Raw genomic sequence first — 13,116 nt, 5'->3', positions numbered from 1 at the left:
GGCATCGAAATAGGTGAAGGACCACCATGTGTGACGATGTCAGCATCGAAATAGGGTGTACCGAATGGACCTAAGACCTTTGGGCCTCCCTAGGCCATCATTAAACAAAATATAAGGGAGGAAATTTAGAGAGTTTTTGTACTGGCATGAATAATTATTTTGATACAACCTTATTTTACACTAAGGGATGAAAGTTTGAGTTCATAACAATAATTTAATATCGAACTCGCTATTCATATGAGTCGAACTAAGTCCTTCTAGTGTTAAGTGAAAAAAATAAAAAAATACATAATGCTTACATTGGCATGGGTCTTTATAAACTAAAGAAAAGGATGAACCTATAGAGTTTTTATGAGTTTAATTAGTATTGAGAAAATTATACCATAAGCATATAAAACTAATTGTTGAACGCATGGCGGCCACACTGTCAACACAATAGACCTTAATTTATAACAGAAATAGTTTTCTTTCAACATAAATTGATCCTTCATGCAGTTTGGATATACTTGATGTGTTATAGCAGTTTTGTAAAACAACGTGCTATATGCTGTATGGTACGAGCTGCAGAATGGGTCCGGGACTATCATGGCCCCCATGTGGCTCAGCCGCTGATCCGATTTTTATTACCATGAAGCTGAAGTTTGCAAATTCTCTTGTGCAGACTTGTGTGTGCGGACTATCTGTTTGGACCAACATGAACTGTTGAATTTTATCTAAACGGCTCACATAAGCCAATTGAGCTTAGCGTGAAACCAGGTCATAAATGATCCATTAATTATTGGCCAACAGAACTGGACAATAGTTACAAAAAATTGAATTTGTAACTTCCCCGTGAGTTTACTTTGTCGTCTCCCTCTGCCCAACACTTCCATGCGAATTAAAAAAATTTCGTTCGAGTTTCACACAACGTCTCTGACGGCGTCTTCCACACCGCGTCTTCGAATCGACAGTGGCATACTTCGTTTCAAACTCTTTTGACACAAAAGACGCACCTTGATTCGTTTGCAGTTTGTGCTGAGGAATGACGGCCTACTTACTTCCTCCAAAACGATTGCCTACTTGCTTCCTTCAAATCGATGACAAACTTGCTTCCGCCAAATCGACGTCATAGTTCCTTCCCTTAAAGTCACTTTGAAATTTCGGGTTGTTGATTTGGTGACTTTAAAATTTTGGAACCCTAGTAAGTAAACTTTTATTTATGTTCATCTTTTAAAAAAAAAAAAAAAAATTAATTTAGCATTCATGGTTAATTATTCATACTTGATGAAGTTTGTTGAAATTTGAGATTGATATAGGTTTATGAATGCTTGTTGAAAGTTGTGTTTAGGTTTTATATTGTTAAATTTGGTCGAGATGGAGTTATATTTTTAACTTGGTTGAGTTGTGTTGATTAAAACTTGTTTAAATTTATGAATGAACTAATTTTTTCAAAATTTATGAAGTTTTGTTTAGGCTTGGTGTATGTTTATATGAATACTTGTTGACATGTTGCGTTTAGGGTTTATATTGTTGACTTGGTTTGTGTTGGACTTGTAGTTGACTTGGGTTGAGTTGCGTTGATGAAACTTAGATGCAAACTCGGATGTCAAATTAATTCATTTTAAACACGTGACCTTATCAAGTGCTGCCGCCTAAGTTTTGCAAGTGTTTGGACCAATCAAAATGCGTCACATGTTTGGGTTGTGTATTGCCAAATTCAATACTACCGTCGCGGGTATTTTTTGGATGATGCCTTGTGACATGTAATGAAATAATACCCTAAACCCTAGTGATGACACATAATCTGTCACATGAATGATGAAAATGTTGACTTCCATTGACTTTTGTCTGTTGACATGTAGAAAATTTTATTTTATTTTATTTCTATAGCAGTCGTCGATATGAACAGATAGGCACAAACAAAATCGGATTTGAAGCTAAAACGAAGCTTCTACGAATTTTTGAATGTTAAAGGCATTTTGATAATTTCACAATTGAAGATATTTCTCCGCTTTGGGCCTCTCCTTGGTTGACAAGTGGCAATTTCCCCCCATTTCTGGGGTGCCCTTTTCTTCCCCTCATGTGACTTCTTTCTCTTTCTCTCTCTCTTCTCATCTCTCTCTCCTTCTTCAGCAAAGCACAGTCATCACCATCACAACCAGATTTCGACCACCGTTCCCTAATCTTCTATCTCTCCCTAAAACCTAGGATCATAGATCACGAAATCAAACCAAAGCTCGAAGTTGTACATTGCACAATGCTGCTACATTGTTCATTACATTTCCCGGTGAGTTTCTTTCATTCACAACCAAGGTAGGCCTCGAGGTCCTTTCCTTCCGCCTCATTTCATTAAAATGTTTAATTTCTGAGCTTCAATGTGAGTTGTGCACGTGATTTGACATGGGAAACAACTCGAGGGAAACTTTCCCTAGATTCCGATGAGAACCGTCACCTTCTTGGCCATTTCCAACCACGACACAGCTCCAAAATGGTATGAATCTCATCTTCTCATTCTAAGCTTCATTTCTATAGTTAGAATGTTGAAAATGGTGAAGAAATGAGCTGAAGCAGAGCTCTAGAAACTCTGCCCAGATTTCGGCCAAACCCATGGCCTGAAACCGAGTTGACCCAACCCACAACCCAAAAACCCAATCCAATAACCCAGCCCAAATCCTTGGCCTTTAAACCCTAACCCGGGTCCAACCCAACTACTAAGCCCAATCCAACAACCGGCCCAACCCAGCAACCCAAAGCCCAGATCTGACTCGACCTAGACCTAATCCTAGTTTCTAAGGTCCGCCCGTGGAGAGCTGTCATGGCCGGCACATGGAGCACACGCACCTCCGTTTGAGGTACTGTGCTCCGCCGCCGTCCACAATGGTGACCACGACGACACTGGCGAATTTTCCAACGACTCAACTCAGTGTGTGGCGGTGTGTGTGGTGGCTCGTGGCCTCTTAGGTTGCCACTGCGTGATGGAACCCAAGGTCCCTCCTTAGGTTTTTCGACGTGCCGAATCCGAATCCACTGTTCGTTTTCCCAAATTCTATCGTTTTAGTAGAGATTTAGTAAATGGTCTCCATTTGTGTTTAGGTGCAACGATTGGAAGTGATCCGGTCCTCCCTAATTCGAGCGGCTCTCCGATAGCGGAATACTTGTGAGTGGACCCCTTCTCAAATTGCATGTTTTTTTTTATAAAATATTATGCTTGCATGCATTTCATATTTCATGAATTGAGTATGTTTTATATTATGTTTTACAGAGAGTTTATGATTTATTTAAATTGCTTTTACAAAATATTTATGATTTATCGAATTTACGTTTTACTAAGGTTATGAATTATTGGATTTTCTTATATAAAATTCTATGGATTTACGATTATGATTTTTTGGATTTATGAGATGAGGCTTTGAGCTTTTGAGCTCCGAATTTGATATGAGATTTTGAGATATGTTTTCGGTGCTTATCTAGTGGGTTATCATACAGCACATTCACACAACACGGGTATGTAGACATTTATGGCCATAGGACACAATTGAGGATATTTATGACATACCCCCAGCTTCACTGGCAAAACTAGTGTCGGACAGCTTCACTGGCCACGACTAGTGTCAATGTGTTATGTATATGTTTCTTCTCTAGCGTAACCCAGAGTCGTACAACTTCACCTTCGGGTGATGGGGCCTACCATGTTTCTTCACTGGCGTAACTCAGTGTCGTACAGCTTCACCTTCAGGTGATGGACAGGTTATCCCTTCGGGTGACTATGATACCCCTAGTTGAGTACATTAATGATGTGATTTACAAAGGTTTTATGGATTTGCCTTCGGGCGACGATATTACCATTGTTTTGATTTATGAGATTCTTGGGTTTTGCCTTCGGGCGTTTCGATACCACCTTAGAGATGATTTTATTGCTATGAATATTTTTGGCATGTAGAGTTTTAGAAAAACTTATATGTAGTATTATATGAGTTTTCAAAACAGGGGGTTAATATGTTCAAAAAGAAATCGGTTTTCGTATTATTAGTATTAGTATAAATTATGGTCCACTTACCTTTTGGATTATTGTTACTATTGCCTCTTAATGTTTGCATATTCTTTTTTAATGTTGTTTTTTGCATAACTTTTGGATTACATGTCCCTTCATGTTCTCGTAAATTCGTATATCCATGGCTTTCGTCACTTTGGAATGGCAGCTAGCACGTACCATTCAGGTGTCATTTGGATATCTGGGTTGGTGCGTGTCATCTAGTCATTTACAATCCCCTCTATCTAATTTTTCTAATCCATTCCTAACAAATTAAACCTAAGTTCCATGAACTTAAAAAGTCCCTCTTTCAAACGCGCCACTAGGGACTGTATGTACAGTGGCGTTCAAATAAGCGTTTAAGTATTTAACTATTTTCACTCTTTGCCCTCAAGATTTTTTTGGTCAGACCCCTTCTTTGGTCTGAAGTTTAAGGACTTCACCTTCAGTATTGAACAGTTTCTGTATAAAGTGATTTTGTCTCTGCATCATTCCTGCCCCTATCCAGCCCCTATCTAGCGAAAGCCATCCGGAAAGCACCTAGTATCATCTGACTGTCTGTTATATGAGAATAAGATAATTTGTCATCTCAAGCACTGGATGCTTTACGTATTGCCTTGGAGGAAAATGTAGCATTATCATGCTGTGCTTTTGATTAGAATTTGTGAATCTCAAACGACAACTCACTTTGGCAGGTGTTGGAGATTATTTATGCTCAAATTGTGGAATCATGGTCTCCTTGACGCACGGACCATGAACAACTGTAACATAATTCTTGAACAATGTCAAAGCCCGGTGTTGGAACCCCAAAGTTGAAAGAGATTATTTTGTTGCCTCCATTTTGTATTATGTTTGCTTATTTCATAGTTGGGCTGAAAGATTTTTCCATGCCTATTGCCTTTGTTATAATGACCTGTGTGCGATTTTCCAGATGAATGTAGAACTGTACTATGTATCCATGTATCCTAACATGAGAGAAAGCATAGCAAAGATATTTCAATAAATGTCTTAAAAAAATTTAAGTTCTTTCTTTACAGTGATTTAGTGTTCAGGTTATGTTTTACTTGCCTTTTTTTCAAATAATTTATTCATGCTATATGAATAAAACTAACTAAATTGATAATAACGAGGAATAATTGCAATTTGAGTCTATGCATAATAGAAAGATAAGAGTACCAATTTTGGTGCAAATGTAGGTTTAGTCAAGCTGGTTAGCGGAGCGTACTCTCTTTCTTTACATTCAAAGTTCGAGTCTTTATTTTTGTAGTATAGATGAATTGTGAAGAACATTTTTGAAAATATGTGACCTTTCTATGGGGGAACGTATTTGCCCCTCCACTTGAGATTAACGTATCTTTAATTATCGTACAAACATTATATTCAAATTATTTATTTATTTATTTATTTTTATCATCATCTAAAGATCATCATTGCACAAAATCATTTAATTTGGAGACTATTTAGCCATCCTTGCATGTGAAAATCAATCGATGATTTTGATATAAAGCCGTATCATCATAATAAATTGCACATTTGTTGATGCATACGAATTATTTGGAAAAAAAATTTCGATGTCTCCAAATCATCACCATACGATGTTATGATTTCACTAAAATTATAGCACGTGTGTTTATTTACTTTTTATTAATATATTCTAAAATTGCGACATCAATTTTATCCTTATCCATGTTATAAAAAATTTCGGTTATTAACGCATCATTATGATGTGCCAACCATTAAATTTGTCCTAAGTCAAAGAGATTTTTCAGTATATCAGAAACATGAACCGATACACTAAGTGTCTTAATGTTATTGGTTGGTGGTTTTTTTTTAATTTATTTTTTATTTTTTTATTTTTAGTTTTTAATCAATTGTATTATTACACTTTGTATTATCGGGTCATATACCCAGCACACTAAAAAAACATAGACGTGCAAATGCCACTTGGATCCCTACACCTCCATGCAAACTGACACCAAGCCATCCTCTTACGTACCACCATCGTTTTACATGTGAATCAAGACTGGATATAAGGTGCTTACAGGAAGCAAGCATTTTCCACCCCATTCAAACAAGTTCCTCATCACCAAAACTGCATCTCTCTCTTTACTTTCCCCTCTCTTTCTCGCCACAGGTTAATGGAAGCCTCGCTGGGCAGTGTTGCCCTGACTGTTGTTTTGGTTAGCATCGTAGCATGGGCATGGAGTTTGCTGAATTGGGTGTGGTTTAGGCCAAAGAAATTAGAAAGATACCTGAGGCAACAAGGCTTGGCGGGCAACTCCTACAGACTTTTGTTTGGAGACTTGAAAGAAATCTCCATGATCCACAAACAAGTAAGATCCAAACCCATGAACCACCTCTCACATGATATAGTGCCGCACATCCTCCCTTTTCTCCACCAGACGGTGATCACCTACGGTATGTTAAGTCTTATTTGTCAAATATATATGTATTGTGAACTCTCACCGTATGCCAAATAGTTGATTACATTCATATCACCATGCATGTGTAGTACTCTGTATAAGTTAAACATGACATGGATTAGTTAATTAAACAAAAACTAAAATTTGCAGGTAAGAATTCTTTTATTTGGATGGGGCCCACCCTGAGGGTGAACATTTTGAATCCAGAAGATTTGAGGGATGTCTTACACAGATATGATGATTTTCGGAAGCCACTTAGTAATCCAATTACAAAGGTACTTTCACAGGGACTCGTAAATATTGATGGTGAGAAATGGACGAAACACAGAAAGATTATCAACCCAGCATTCCATTTAGAGAAGTTAAAGGTATTGTACTGTATATTTCCAACATGCATTCAAGTTTCTTGAGCTTTCGTTTTCTTCTGTTCCTTTTTTGCATGAACAATTCCTGGAGATCTAATTAACAATTGTGTGTATTTTATAAGTAACTAGCCTCCCTGTCGTTTTTCATTGTTCATATAATCCAACACTATGAACAATTCTTGGAGATCTATATATATATTGGTGATAAAGTGATAATTAATAATTTTTCTCATTGCAGTTTATGGTACCGATATTTTACCAAAGTTGTAGCGAGATGATTGACACATGGGAGAACTTGGTCGCCACGAGGGTTTATTTGAGTTGGATGTGTGGCCTTGGCTTCAGAGTTTGGCAGGGGATGTGATTTTTCGAGCTGCATTTGGAAGTAGCTATGAAGAGGGAAAGAAAATATTCCAACTGCTGAAAGAGCAAGCGAGAATTGGTGCAACACTTTTGAGAAGCGCAACAAGTGTCTATATCCCAGGATGGAGGTAAAATTTAGCTTTTTTATTGGAAAAGAAAAAAATTTACTACTATTGTAATAAGTTCTTCATTTGTGCAGGTTTCTACCATAAAAAATGAACAAGAGGATGAAGGAAATTAATAGAGAGATAAGAGTGTTAATCATGGATATTATAAACAAAAGAGAACAAACGATTAAGGCAGGTGACGATATTAATAAAGATGATTTATTGCGTATGCTTTTGGAGTCCAACTCCAATGAAATTAAGGAACATGGGAACAACAAAAACCTTGGAATGAGTATTGAAGAAGTGATTGAGGAGTGTAAGCTGTTTTACTTTGTCGGGCAAGAGACCACTGCAGCATTGCTTGTTTGGGCAATGGTTTTACTAAGCCACAATCAGAATTGGCAAAATCGAGCAAGAGAAGAAGTCTTGCAGGTTATTGGAAGCAATAACACACCAACCTTTGATGCGCTAATGCACCTACATGTTGTAAGTGTCTAATGTTTTCTTGTAAACTAATTATATGTATAAACTTGTAATTTGAATGTTTTATATCGCTTACATGAAATAATTAGTTGCACCTATAATATGCCCTAGGCGACCATGATCTTTATCGTATAAACATCATATTCGAATTGTTCTTTTTATTTTTTTATTTTTGTTATCATCATCTAAAGATCATCATTGCACAAAAATTATTTAATTTGGAGATTATTAGGCATCCTTGCATGTGAAAATCAATTGATGATTTTGATATAAAGCCGTATCATCATATTAAATTGCACATTTGTTAATGCATATGAATTATTTGGAGAAATTTTTCGATATATTCGGATCACCACCATGCGATGTTGTGATTTCACTAATTAAAATTATAGCACGTGTGTTTATTTACTTTTTATTAATATATACTAAAATTGCGACAACAATTTTATCCTTATCCATGTTATAAAAAAATTTCGGTTATTAACGCATCATTATGATGTGCCAACCATTAAATTTGTCCTAAGTCACGGAGATTTTTAGTATATCAGAAACACGATCTGATACACTAAGTGTCTTAATTCTATTGGTTGGTGGTTTTTTTTTTTTTTTTTTTTTTTTAATTTTAATTTTAATTTTTTAAAAATTTTCAATCAATTGAATTATTACACTCGATATTACCAAACCGTGTACCCAGCACACTGTTAAAACATACACGTGCAAATGCCACCTGGATCCCTACACCTCCATGCAGACTGACACGAAGCCATCCTCTTACGTACCACCACCGTTTTACATGTGGATCAAGACTGGATGTAAGGTGCTTACAGGGAGCAAGCATTTTCCACACCATTCAAACAAGTTCCTCATCACCAAAACTCCATCTCTCTCTTTACTTCCCCTCTCTTTCTCGCTACAGGTTAATGGAAGCCTCACTGGGCAGTGTTGCCCTAACTGTTGTTTTGGTTAGCATTGTAGCATGGGCATGGAGTTTGCTGAATTGGGTGTGGTTCAGGCCAAAGAAATTAGAAAGATACCTGAGGCAACAAGGCTTGGGGGGCAACTCCTACAGACTTTTGTTTGGAGACTTGAAAGAAAGCTCCATGATGCACAACAAGCAAGATCCAAACCCATGAACCACCTCTCACATGATATAGTGCCGCACATCCTCCCTTTTCTCCACCAGACAGTGATCACCTACGGTATGTCCAGTCTTATTTGTCAAATATGTATGTATGTATACTAATTAGTATTGTGAACTCTCACCGTATGCCAAATATTGATTACATTCATATCACCAGGCATGTGTAGTACTCTTATAAGTTAAACATGACATGGATTAGTTAATTAAACAAAAACTAAAATTTGCAGGCAAGAATTCTTTTATTTGGATGGGGCCCACTCTGAGGGTGAACATTTTGAATCCAGAAGATTTGAGAGATGTCTTAAACAGATATGATGATTTTCGGAAGCCACTTAGTAATCCAATAACAAGGGTACTTCCACAGGGACTTGTAAATATTGATGGTGAAAAATGGACGAAACACAAAAGATTATCAACCCAGCATTCCATTTAGAGAAGCTAAAGGTATTGTACTGTATATTTCCAACATGCATTCAAGTTTCTTGAGCTTTCGTTTTCTTCTGTTCCTTTTTTGCATGAACAATTCCTGGAGATCTAAATAACAATTGTGTGTATTTTATAAGTAAAATACTCCACCAGCACTATGAACAATTCTGGAGATCTATATATTGGTGTAAAGTGATAATAATAATTTTTCTCATATTGCAGGTTATGGTACCGACATTTTACCAATGTTGTAGCGAGATGATTGATACATGGGAGAACTTGGTGGCCAACGAGGGTTTATATGAGTTGGATGTGTGGCCTTGGCTACAGAGTTGGCAGCCGATGTGCTTTCTCGAGCTGCATTTGGAAGTAGCTATGAAGAGGGAAAGAAAATATTCCAACTGCTGAAAGAGCATGCGAGAATTGGTGCAACACTTCTAAGAAGAAGCTTAACAAGTGTCTATATCCCAGGATGGAGGTAAAATTTAACTTTTTTTATTGGAAAAAGAAAAAAAAAATACTACTAATGTAACAAGTTCATCATTTGTGCAGGTTTCTACCATCAAAAATGAACAAGAGGATGAAGGAAATTAATAAAGAGATAAGAGTGTTAATCATGGATATTATAAACAAAAGAGAAGGGACGATTAAGGCAGGTGACAATATTAATAAAGATGATTTATTGGGTGTGCTTTTGGAGTCCAACTCCAAGGAAATTAAGGAACATGGGAACCACAAAAACGTTGGAATGAGTATTGAAGAAGTGATTGAGGAGTGTAAGCTGTTTTACTTTGTTGGGCAAGAGACCACTGCAGCATTTCTAGTTTGGGCAATGGTTTTACTAAGCCACAATCAGAATTGGCAAAATCGAGCAAGAGAAGAAGTCTTGCAGGTTATTGGAAGCAATAACACACCAACCTTTGATGAGCTAATGCACCTACGTGTTGTAAGTGTCTAATGTTTTCATGTAAACTAATTATATGTATAATTTGAATGTTTTATATCGCTTACATGAAATAATTAGCTACACCTATAATATGCCCTAGGTGACCATGATCTTACTGGAAGTTCTGAGATTATACCCACCGGGTGTTGAGGTGTCTAGAATCACTCACAAGAAAACACAACTTGGGAAATTATCATTACCAGCTGGAGTCGACGTCTATGTACCCATACTTCTTGTTCACCATGACAAAGAATTGTGGGGGTGACGATGCAGATGAGTTCAAACCAGAGAGGTTTTCAGGAGGAGTTTCAAATGCAACAAACAACAGATTCACATACTTCCCCTTTGGCGCTGGTCCGCGGATTTGCATTGGCAAAATTTTGCTATGATGGAAGCAAAACTGGCCTTATCATTGATCTTACAACACTTCACCTTCGAGCTCTCTTCATCCTATGCTCATGATCCTTCAACATACGCAACTCTTCAACCTCAATCTGGTGCTCACATCATTTTACGTAAACGTCGTTATTAGTTTTGTTAAGTATCGATGTTTAAAGTTCTAAACCATGTATTGTGTTGTAATGCATGTATTTTCTCTAAATAGAACTTTGCCGCCTAATATGTCTTGCATGTTATTTCTAGAAGCTGCTACATAAGAATGAGCTAGATATAGATAGTCATAGTGACGCAGTGAGTTCAGCTTCGCCTGTGATGCAAGACGTAGCCTCCAGTAAGAACATTTTAATAGCCTAATGTGGTGCACATGATATGGTCCAAGTGTGATATATTCAGTTTAATGGATATTATTGTGATGGGTAATAAATAACTATGAGTTTCAAGGAAACAGGTTCTCTTTACCTATAACATTGCACATACCCATATAGTGTTACATTAATGAAAAACACGTATTAGGGTGCACATACTCATCTACAGAACGTTCAAGATAAAAGGTTGTAGATGATATTTAACGACTAGTTATCAAGTTATGTGATTTACGTCTTCCCCATTAATTGTGTGAATATCATGGAGTTCAAGATTTTGGCTCATAAATTGAGTCTTATGACTTTACCCAATTTTAAGTTGGTTTTTATTACAAATAATCCATGAAATTAACCCTCACCATCAAGATAGTCTTTGAAATTGAAAATCAATCAATGTAGTTCCTGAAAATAGGTGTTGCAAATCAATGTGGTCATTCCGTCATAATTATGTTAAAAATTATGTTAAGTGCTGATGTGGCACATAAATGGGCCCCATAAGTTTTTTTTCTCCTCACAAATGATCCTTGAAATTGATCCACTACATCAAAATGGTCATGAAATTGACTCGCGACATCAAAATGGTTCTTGAATTTGAAAATTGATCAATGTAGTCCAACAAGTAAGTGTCTCAAATCAATGTAGTCCTTCTATTATACTATTGTTATGTGCTGATGTGACACATAAATGGGTCACACAAGTCTAATTAAATTAAAAAAAAAATTAGAAATATGCTTAATAATTTAATAGTTAATAAAAAATTGTCAACTCAAAAATCCAATCTTGCAATCACCTCCGATCACAGTCCACATTTCTCTACCTCATTCGTTCTCTATTCTCTAAAAGAAATCTCAATACACTCATCTTTACACATTTCGACACCCTTCACCGAATTGAACCTGGATCGAGATCAACTTTGTGATGGCTTGGCCCATTAGCAACACTACTGGAACATCACCGTTAACATTTAGGCGATCAACATCTTCACAACCTTAATCTTGGAAAGCTTGTTCACGCTTCCTTGTTGGTCTGGTGATGCAAAGAACGATGAGGTTTGCCTTAAGATATTGAGGTTATAACTGAGGTGTGCCCATTGTTGGTTGAAAACTATTTCCACACCCCCTCTTAGGCCTTGGTTAAGCCTTGTGCCTTTGAGAATTTATGGAATGGATCTCTCTTCGGAGTAGGCCCTACTATAAGAAGAAAAAAAAATTCCATTGTGCAAAAGGGTATTTAGACAATTTTTAATTAATTATTAAACCCACATCAACACATAACAAATTTTTTTATAGAATTGTGGCGGAATAATCATATTGATTTGTGACACATATTTTCAAGGACTACATTGATTGATTTTCAATTTCAGGAACCATATTAATGATGTGGATCAATTTCAAGGACCATCTTGATGGTGTGGATCAATTTAGGAACTATTTGTGATAAAAACCTATAAATTTTGTGGGACCCATTTATATGCCACATCAGCACTTAACAGAATTTTTAACAGAATTGTGACAAAAGGACTATATAGTTTTGCGACGCCTATTTTAAGAGACTATATTGATTGATTTTTAATTTCAGGGATATTTGTGATAAAAATCCTTCTAAGTTTACATGTTGTATGCTCTGAGAACTCTTATATTTTCCATTAATATTTAGAGTTTAATTTATTCTGTACCAGCTTTCATGAGGTGATTTGGATTACATATCACCAAAAAAAAAAAAAAAAAAAAAGGAGAGAGAGATTTCGTCGCCTTATGTTTTGCCCGACAACAATCTATCGGGTAAAATTCGTTGTAAATGGTAATTTCTGATAGTGTATCTATCGGCAACTTTACTATATGTGGATATACTCAAACGTCGCGTGGAGTGATCTTTGATGAACAATTTCATACGTGAGTATTTAAAATGATTTCTCACTTTGGTTTGGCCTGACACAAGTAAAGTTTATAAGAACTTTTCGTCTGGGTCTTTTCTTTTTTTACTTTATGAAGGATGTATTATCATGTGTGTTGTAAACAGTGTTATTATAGGAATGCGACTGTGTAAATTAGAAATAGGAATTCATTAGGTGTTTGTAGAGATCAAATCCTTT

The 13,116-nt window shown here is 36.4% G+C and overlaps 2 pseudogenes; both read left to right on the top strand.

The window, feature by feature from the left end:
* Nucleotides 1-6,147: 6,147 nt before the first annotated feature.
* On the top strand, nt 6,148-7,765 carry LOC125478487 (annotated as a pseudogene).
* A 905-nt stretch (nt 7,766-8,670) lies between these two features.
* LOC125478451 lies at nt 8,671-10,795 on the top strand (annotated as a pseudogene).
* Nucleotides 10,796-13,116: the final 2,321 nt, after the last annotated feature.

This window comes from the organism of the source record quoted next, unplaced genomic scaffold, assembly GCF_019419815.1.
Source record: "Pyrus x bretschneideri cultivar Hongxiangsu unplaced genomic scaffold, Pyrus_bretschneideri_v1 Contig25, whole genome shotgun sequence".
In the NCBI taxonomy this organism is placed as follows: Eukaryota; Viridiplantae; Streptophyta; class Magnoliopsida; order Rosales; family Rosaceae; genus Pyrus; species Pyrus x bretschneideri.
Note: the sequence above shows the minus strand (reverse complement) of the source record. Positions and strands in the feature narration are given on the sequence as shown.